General features: G+C 44.5%; 1 long non-coding RNA gene across 1 annotated transcript; it reads left to right on the forward strand.

Moving 5' to 3' along the window:
* The first annotated feature begins 78 nt into the window (after positions 1-78).
* Positions 79-981, forward strand: LOC101177137. Its single transcript, XR_001114586.2, has 3 exons — positions 79-200; positions 358-468; positions 770-981. It is a non-coding gene; the product is annotated as an uncharacterized LOC101177137 (long non-coding RNA).
* Positions 982-9,463: the final 8,482 nt, after the last annotated feature.

Raw genomic sequence — 9,463 nt, forward strand, 5'->3', positions numbered from 1 at the left:
AGCACTCGGGTGCCGTCATAGCAACGAGGGGCCGCCTCGGCCAATCACTGCTCGGGAAGGGAGGGGGCGGGGACTGGGCAGGGACTGGGTGGGTGCCTGGCTGCCCACCGGCTCTCTGACCTGGACCTCGCCGTCGCTGGCCCCTGAAATCCATCACTTTAGTCAGCTGTTCTGTGACGCCACGACGAGGAGCCACCTGGGTACTGGGCCCTCAAGAGGAAGGACGTGGGAAACGCGTCTGAGCCAACTCTCGAGAGGGTTTTACCCCTGCCCAGTGCGGGCACTGCCCGCTCCCTTCCGCCCCCGGGCCTCGCAGGCCCCTCCAGGGGTGCTGCCCACCCCCACTTACCTTTCTAGGCTCTGCTGACCCTTCGGGATTCGCGGCTAGCAGAGATGTGTCCACCAAGATCTCTTCTCTTGTCTGTAAACAACTTCACTCTCAAGGAGGCAGCTCTGGCCTCTCAGCAGGTGCGGCCTACACTGATGTCCGTCCGGGTTTTACATCCTTCCCCGACCTCGACATGAGTCCCAGCCCCCTCGGGCCTCTGACTCTCAGGTGTCCCGTACGATCTCCGGTCCTCTCCTCTCGCTCCTGGCTCCCCTCCACTGTCACACACCCACACAATCACAGACGCACACGCATGTACACGGGCAGGCTTGGAAATCTGCTTCACCCGACTCACTCCGCCTGCCCAAGGCCCCTCACGATCTCCCATTTCCTCTGCCATCATCCCAGACTGCAAAGCTGTGTTGTTTGTTATTGCTGCAGGAGCTGGGGATGAGTGACTGAATAACCATAGGATTTGGTCTTGATGGGAGAATCCCAGAAGCCAAATCCACGCGGTGAATAAGCTGCTGATCTTTCAGAGCACACATCCGCTAGAGATTCTTCCCAACGCTAATATGAAAGGTTACAACCATAACCCATCATCAGGCCCAAATATATTACTTACTGAATACATACACAAGTTACAAGCAACACGCAAGATTCCAAAAGTATGTCGTTTTTTAGTTGCAGAGATAAAAATGTTGTAAACACCAAAATTGAACAGCTTTTCTTATGGGGAAAAGTGGGCAGTTAGGGATAACAGATGATTATCATTTTCTTCTCTACATATTGGCAGTTTCCCAGTTACTACAATTAAGCATGTCCTATTTTTACAATAAAATGCCAAAAGCATTTTAAATGTTAGAAATCTAGAATGGTAACATAAGTATATGCAAATAAATTCTCGTTTTTTACATTTAAAATGTCAGAAATTTAGCTTTCAAATTTGTCCTAACAATGACAGTAACCAATGTTTACTAAGTTCTGACACTGTGTGCGGGCTCTGTTTTAAGAATTTTATATGAGTTATCTTATTAAATCCTCACTATCATTTCTCCACTGAACATCTAAGGAAAGGGAGTTATAGGGGGGTATAAACTAAAAATAACCTCCTAAGCCCCACCACAGCTGACTGAATGGACCCCCTCTTGGCCAAGGGGGCCCCAGAAACCTTAGAAACTGAGTTCTCAGCCATGATGGGTGAGAGGTCGAACATGCCTCACTAATACCCTTTTGCAGTTTAGACACAACAACTAACAAGCATTAATGTTAAAATAGAGATCATAAGACTGACAGAATGGATGCTGTGGCAGTAAGATACCAACTTATAAACAGGACCTAAGGCCATGCTAGGCACGAGTTAAGTCATGCATCCCTATACTTAAAAGAATAAACTATGTTTTAACTACCTGGAGAAGGTCTTATGATTCATGTTTTACATCCTATACTTGAGGAAAGAATCTTACTGTGAATCTTTCAAATCTTATCATGAGTTCCTCAGACTGTTGATGTACTAATTAATACGTAAACTACTGGCACTGAAAAGGATACTGATTTGTTTCTAAATCATGACGTTTCACTGATTGTCTTGTGCATATGCAGAAAACATTTTAGCCTGTATGTTGTCATCCATAGCCAACGACTGTAACCTCTATATTGTCCCTCCAATGAAAAAAGACAACTCCAACATGAGGAGTCCCCTTCCCATTCCTCAACTTTCTTATAAAAGCATTGCAACTTGTAACAGACTTTGGAACACACCCAACTTTGTTGGTGTGTCTTCCCCATTCAATCTTCAAATTCGGCTTTCAATAAGCCTTTATCAATTTCTGCCTCAACAGCCTTAACTTTGGTCGACAGCAGTTAAGATCCTTGCCCAAGATCATACAGCTAGTGGGATTCAAATCAAGCCATGTGACCCAAGAGCAATTGTTGCCCATCACTATACTGCCTCCCAGATCTGTGATATAAAGAAATAACTACAGTTTTCTGGCAGTGACTGTAAACCATCTACCATGCAGAGGACCACTGGTTCAAATGCCTTGGATTGCAAACACCAGAGAGTGGCTTAAGCAAACCACATGGTTAAGCAAACCACATGGTTAAGCAAACCCTGTTCTGGACCACATCATTAGCAGCTAGACGTCTAGCTATAGCTATTAAATCATAAGGTTTACAATTTGATTTCTATCCCATACAAATTAGCCAGGGTCTTCCCTCCCAAATCTTTCAGTCAATCTATAGTAATTTCACTACACTGTGGGTTTAGCAATTATCCAAATAGTTGACACCAAAGGCAAGAAGGGGTGAACAACAGGATGGACCTCCCGGCACCTCCTGCAGCAGCACCTGGACTGGATTCTAAATTCCTCCTTCCAGAAAGAAGCTGCATCCCAGCCCAGATCCAGCTGAGAGCCACAACTGCCAAGAGGCAGTTGGAGCGCTGGGCACCTCTCTGCGCACCCAGTAAGCCCCAGGAGGACTTCATCAAGCCAAGTCGATGCCTCACTCAGAGCCCCAGGATCCCTGACCCCTAACCCCACAGTGACCTGGAAATGCCTGGTGATGCCAGAAGCAGCGCTTTCCAATTCTGAAGGCCCTCAAAATTCTTGCTCAGCCCACCTTCCTCCTCTCCTGGGGCATGGGAGTGGCAGGGAGATGAGAGGCAGAAAGATGAGGACATCATCAGGAGGTTTTTCCCTACTGGAAAATGAGAGGAAATCCTCTTCCACTGCTTAAAAATCAAAAGGGGCTGTCCATATTCCTGTGGCAGGGGTCTCCCATCATCCCCCGCGAGGCCTTCCCATTATCCCCTGCGGAGATTTCCCATCATCCACAGAGGCCCTTCCCATAACCCCCAAGCGGGAAGTTCGCGCAAGTGCGGCTCTGCAAGGAGGAGCGAGGGCCCAGGGAAAGGCCCTCGGGAGAGTGGAGGGCAACAGTGGCCGCGGTTCCTCTGTACTTCGTTTCTTCCGTAAGAAATGATCTTCTTGTCCTTCTGAAGTATAAATGGAGAGATCCATTTCCTTGTACCCGTTAACCCCTTCAAAAAGAAGAAAAACAGTCCCAGGCTGGCCATGGTTGATCTCTGCAGAGGGGCTGGTCAGGGTGCCTTCTGCTTCCTGGTGGGATGGCCCAGGCCGGGGAAACTGTTGAAACCACCCTGGGGCTGCCTTCTGTATTTTCCACAACCTTCCAGGCCCACCTCCCAGCTGGAGGCCCTGCAGCTTGGCAGTTGCCATGGCGACTGAGTCCCTAAGTGTGTCTCCTCTGAGCCGTCCTGGACAGTGTGGAGAAAAGGCCCTAAGAACTGAGGGGTTTCAGTAAAATGCAAACAGATTTTTTTTGTAGGCACTGTTCAGATAAAAAGCAGGGACTTTCAACAAAATGAGTTCAGGTCCATCTTAACTATAGAACTATGAGGTTGTTTATTAGAATAATTGTACTCTGGTAAATTTACCAATTTCATATATATACATATTTATAAACAAACATATTAGGGTATATAGATAGAAAAAGTTCTATCTACATGTAGAATCGAAAACTTTCTAAAACAGTGTTGGTAGTATCACACATTGCCATTTAGTGGATAGAGACAGACCCGAGATTGGAGCCCTAGCTCCATATACTTCTTTCTGAAGTCAGTCGACTCATCTGTAAAATGGACTGTTGTGAGGTCAAAATTAGATATTCATAATGAGAGTAGCATAGTGCCTAGCACAGTAAAGCACTTAGTAAATGGGAGCTATTACTATTAATTGTACTGTTGTTAATCTTATAATAGGTTAAGCACCTTTTGTCTATCAGTATGTTTGGGGGGGAATTTTAACTCAAGTTTATCTTAATCGTTTTCAGTCGTGTTTTTTTCTTGAAAAGAATCAAACTGCCAAAGATGATTCAGTCAGATAGTTGTTTGTGACAATCAGAAGTTAGTCTGTGATGAACAGATTAGTTTTAATGCTCATATTCATTAGCACTAATATACATAAGGGTGGGGAGAGACTGAAGCTTCTGGAAATATATAGGCAGGTAGATTCTTAAGTGTAAGTAGGTATTCGAAATGTTTGTGGATTATGTCTCATAAAATTGGCACCCAGCAAGGAGGAAAATGCCAGATACACACACGCCCATACCTGAGGTATGTAGGTCAATGGAAGGCTATCGAAACACAGTTGTCAAGAGAGAAATGTAAATTATTTTTCACCCAGGAAGTGAGATTATTCAGTGATGCATCATAACCAGTAGGGAAAAGAGTTTAGTGGACACCAGTGTGGAGACAAGAGATGTCAGAAAATTGGATAGACTCGAATTTCACGTTGGGTAGCAACTCAAGGACATAGCTCAGTGCTTGGCACGTAGTAAGTGCTCAACCAACACAGGTTTATCAGATTGAATGTTAGATATTATTTTGCAACAGAGCTGTGCTTTATGCAGCACTAGGAAAAGAGAAAAATTGACGTGAATTTTTTTCTCTTTTTCTTGTTTTTTTATTCTTAAATCACACTCCATTTTCCGAGGGCTCTCTCAGGATATCAGTTGCTTAACTATGTCTGAGTGTCTTCTAGGTCGAGTACTAGGGGATTACAAGGAAATAAGAAAGAAATTACAGACCCATTGAGGGGCAAATTCTACATTAATCTACACTGTTAAAAAAAAATTACCAGGGCCGGGAGCGGTGGCTCACGCCTGTAATCCCAGCACTTTGGGAGGCCAAGGCGGGTGGATTGCCTGAGCTCAGGAGTTCAAGACCAGCTTGGCCAACATGGTGAAACCCTGTCTCTACTGAAAATACAAAAAATTAGCTGGCCATGGTGGCGGGTGCCTGTAATCCCAGACACTCAGGAGGTTGAGGCAGGAGAATCACTTGAACCCGGGAGGCAGAGGTTGCAGTGAGCCGAGATTGCACCATTGCACTCCGACCTGGGCAACAAGAGCGAAACTCTGTCTCAAAAAAAATCCAAAACTGTTATGCCTTCTGGCTACATGTTAATCCTTCATTCCAAAGTGGAGGTCACTCTTTCCTACTGGTGGATATGTAAGGTTGGTTCTAGTTTTGATGCTGCAGATAGCCTCACTCTAACCAGCAGTTGTGGTGGGAGATCCTGTGCTATATGGGGCTGTACTTTTCAAGGTCTAAGGGTGGATCAGATTTTCTAGAAAAGGGACAGGGAAAGAGCTGGCATGCTGAACCACGTGTCCATGATTTTCCCAGAATAAGGCTCCCCCTACCCAACTTATAGGAAGGTCACGATCAAATAAGATAACGAGGATGAAATGATTTGGAAGTGCTATAGAAATGTAATGTGTGTATTTAGCTCAGGTTTTAAAATCTTTTAATTATTTAATATTTGATGCATACAAAAGAACACACATTCACATATGCCAGCAAACTAATACAGTGAACACCTGTGAACCCCTGCCCAAAGTAAATAGATGAGTGAGTGAATGAAATAAATATAAACAGCTGAATGCATAGATCTTTGTCCACATCTCAAATTCAGTTCTTTGGATTGCAGCTTTATAGAATTGAGAAATTGCTGAGCCTAAATACATGTTGCCGCATTGCCTCCGAGAATGGCCGGACCTATCCGCACTCTCACCAAAACAAAGTGTGTGACTCACTGCTCCCTGGCCTACTGTAAGTCCTATTTTTCTTCTTTGCTAATCTGATGGACAGGCAGTGTCTCATAGTGACTTTAGTTTGTATTAATATTTTCTCGATTATTTGAGAAGATATGCATTTTTCCCCAAATGTTTATTCTTCACCTATGATAACCCTTGTTAATTATTTAGATTAGTTTTTTGCAGGCCACTTTCATATATCTGTATATGTTGTTTTCTCTTTCTGAAGTGTGATGCCCATGTTTCTCTACCTGGTGAACAATCTGTCAACTTTAATATCTTACCTTCCTAGGGATGTAACCTTCCTAGGGATGCTGTTTCTAACTGCTGCCAGCCCCTTCTTACCATCTCTCTGGTTGTGCTTCTGATGCATTCCCTACACAACTGTAACGTGTTTCCAGGTCAGCCTCCCTAAGCACCTCCCAAGGCCTCCACCCCACAGTCTCGCACAGAACTTGACACATACCAGATGCTCCAATTATTAAATATTACTGAATACTTTTAGAAAATTGGGAACATACAATAAAGTATAATGAAGAAAATAAAGATAACCAATAATCTCACTTCCCAAAGATAATAACTACTGCCATTTTGGTGTGAATCCTTTCATGCTTTTAAAATGCATATATATGGCCGGGCACGGTGGCTCACGCTTGTGATCCCAGCACTTTGGGAGGCCGAGGCGGGCGGATCACGAGGTCAGGAGATCGAGACCATGGTGAAACCCCGTCTCTACTAAAAATACAAAAAAATTAGCCGGGCGTGGTGGCGGGCGCCTGTAGTCCCAGCTACTCGGAGAGGCTGAGGCAGGAGAATGGCGTGAACCCGGGAGGCGGAGCTTGCAGTGAGCCGAGATCGCGCCACTGTACTCCAGCCTGGGCAACAGAGCAAGACTCCATCTCGAAAAAAAAAAATGCATATATATATATATGTCTATTTAATTGAAATCATTCTATTTGTCATTTACATTATCACATGTCATTATATGGTGAACATGTCAAAAAAAATTTCCAAAGTGTTTTAAAGACAATAGTATTTCACCTTAAGGATATACCAAAATTATTATGTCACAAATGTTGGATAAGAGGATGAATGAAAATGTTTAATATAAAGTTGAACAAGGTAAGGGGTATTACTTAAGGAAATTATACTCCTTTTTTTTTTTTTTTTTGAGACAAGGTCTGGCTCTGTCATCCAGGCTGGAGTGCAGTGGCATGATCACAGCTCACTGCAGCCTCGACCTCCCAGGTTCAGGTGATCCTCCTGCCTCAGCCTCCCGAGTACCTGGGAATACAGGTGCCTGCCACCACACCTGGCTGATTTTTTGTATTTTTTTTGTAGAGACAGGGTTTTGCTATGTTGCCCAGGCTCAAACTCATGAGCTCAAGAGATCCACTCACCTCAGCCTCCCAAAATGCTGGAATTACAGGTGTGAGCCATGTAATCCCAGCACTTTGGGAGGCCGAGGCGGGCAGATCATGAGGTCAGGAGATCGAGACCATCCTGGCTAACATGGTGAAACCCCGTCTCTACGAAAAATACAAAAAATTAGCTGGGCTAGGTGGTGGGCGCCTGTATTCCCAGCTACTCGGGAGGCTGAGGCAGGAGAATGGCGTGAACCCGGGAGGCGGAGCTTGCAGTGAGCCGAGATCGCGCCACTGCACTCTGGCCTGGGCGACAGAGCAAGACTCCGTCTCAAAAAAAAAAAAAGAAAGAAAACAATGTTGTTTCGGGTGTCTTTTCTCAGTACCTCATTCCCTCATGTTTCCTGGGTGACTACCAGGCGTTCCTCAGCTCTGGGTACGGTTGCTGTCCTCCTCTTGTGGCGCTGGCATACCTGCTTGTTTGAATTGCCTTTCTCCTCTCCTCAAGCCCATTTTTAATTATCTAGTTACTAGGACAAGCCTCTAAATAGTTGTGGAGCAAATATAGTTATCAGAAGAGCTAAATGAACCATTTCCCTCTCCCTCTACAAAGAGGAAAGCCAAAAAGGTTTTAAACTGGACTGGTAATTTTAGGTTCCCCAGAGCTGGCTTTGTGCTATCTGACCACAGAGGCCCTGCACTGGGAGGGACCAGATGGGGCCCCTGGAAACCACATCCGGGTGGTACTAGAACAGCTCAGTGCTGTTATCTGTGACCCCAGAACAGAGTCTCAGTTCAGGGGCCCTAAGAGTTTCTCCATTGAACAAGAATGGAAATGTGAAAATACGTATTTATTAAACAAGATAAGTGAAGATTGTTTCATTTAGAATGTGATTCACTAATGTATTTATTTGATTACTTAGTTATCTTGGTATGTTCAAAATATTGTGGCTTTCTTTTTAGCAGTTCTTTATATTAATACATTTAAAGAGGGTCCCAGAAGGGCACCAGGCTTTAGGATGGCTAGAAACGGGGAGATGGCCTGGTCATTTTGGGTCATCTTGGCCCTGGTCTCAGTTCCAAGGTGTGCTGGAGAGAGAGTAGGGGTGATAGCTTAGGAAAACTCTCTGGAGTGAAGAGGCAGCTTGGCTTTATTAGGTTGCTTTCTTCACCTTAATCCTGAAAACCTTTTCAAGCTAACTGGCAGCAAGCTGGACATCCAGGTATGTGTTTAGTTCTAGAAACTTCTCTATGTGTGTCATGATATTTTCTTTTGTTACTATTTTAAGTCATGCACATATAAGGTATGTATTGTAATGTAGTAGAAAAAGTAAAATTTTTACAGTCAAGGGAGAAAAAGGACCCACAGAGCAAGAACTCATCAGCCTGCCTGTGCCCAGCATTATCCTGCAAGACAGGCGTCTTACTCCCAAGTTCACTACCAGAATAAATGAATTAATTGACTCTAAAAGGGTTGTGAGAACAGTTTCAAGTTATTATTGCTTATGCTTCCTCCCCTACATTCCAGATCCCACAAAGAAGCCACTTCTTGGGCTGACCTTTTTATCATCCACCTCAAACTCAACAAGGGCAAAACTGAACTACTTCTCTCCTCTTTATTTCCTTATCTTAATGAAGGGCCCACTTGTTACGGTTTACTAAGCCAGAATCTGAACATCATCAATGTCTGGGACCAGTTCTTTCCTTCGACCTTCCCCAACCAATCTCCAAATCCTGGAGAGTCTTCCTTCCAAATTATTCCAAATCCATCTACTTTTTTCCATTCCCACTGCTTCTTCTTTAGTCAGGACACCATCATCTTCTGCCAAGAAGACGCCAACTGCCCAGGTGGTCTCCCTGCCCTTAGTCTTACTCTCTTCTAATCTATTTGCCACACTGACCAGAATAATCTTTTAAAACCACACATCTAATCACGTTGTTCTTCAGTTTAAAATCTTTCAGTAGTGAAGTCCAGACTCCCTCATTCGATTATTAGGCTCTGAATGACGTGGCCACTAAGTCCCTCCCCAGCCTCTTCTCTTGCCTTATGTTCACACACCACACTCTCTGCTGTGGCCATAATGACTTTCAGTTCCCCAAACCTAACTTTCTCTAGCATTGCTGGGCCTTTGCCCATGCTGTTCTCTGC

Source organism: Nomascus leucogenys, chromosome 25 (assembly GCF_006542625.1).
Source record: "Nomascus leucogenys isolate Asia chromosome 25, Asia_NLE_v1, whole genome shotgun sequence".
Taxonomy (NCBI): domain Eukaryota; kingdom Metazoa; phylum Chordata; class Mammalia; order Primates; family Hylobatidae; genus Nomascus; species Nomascus leucogenys.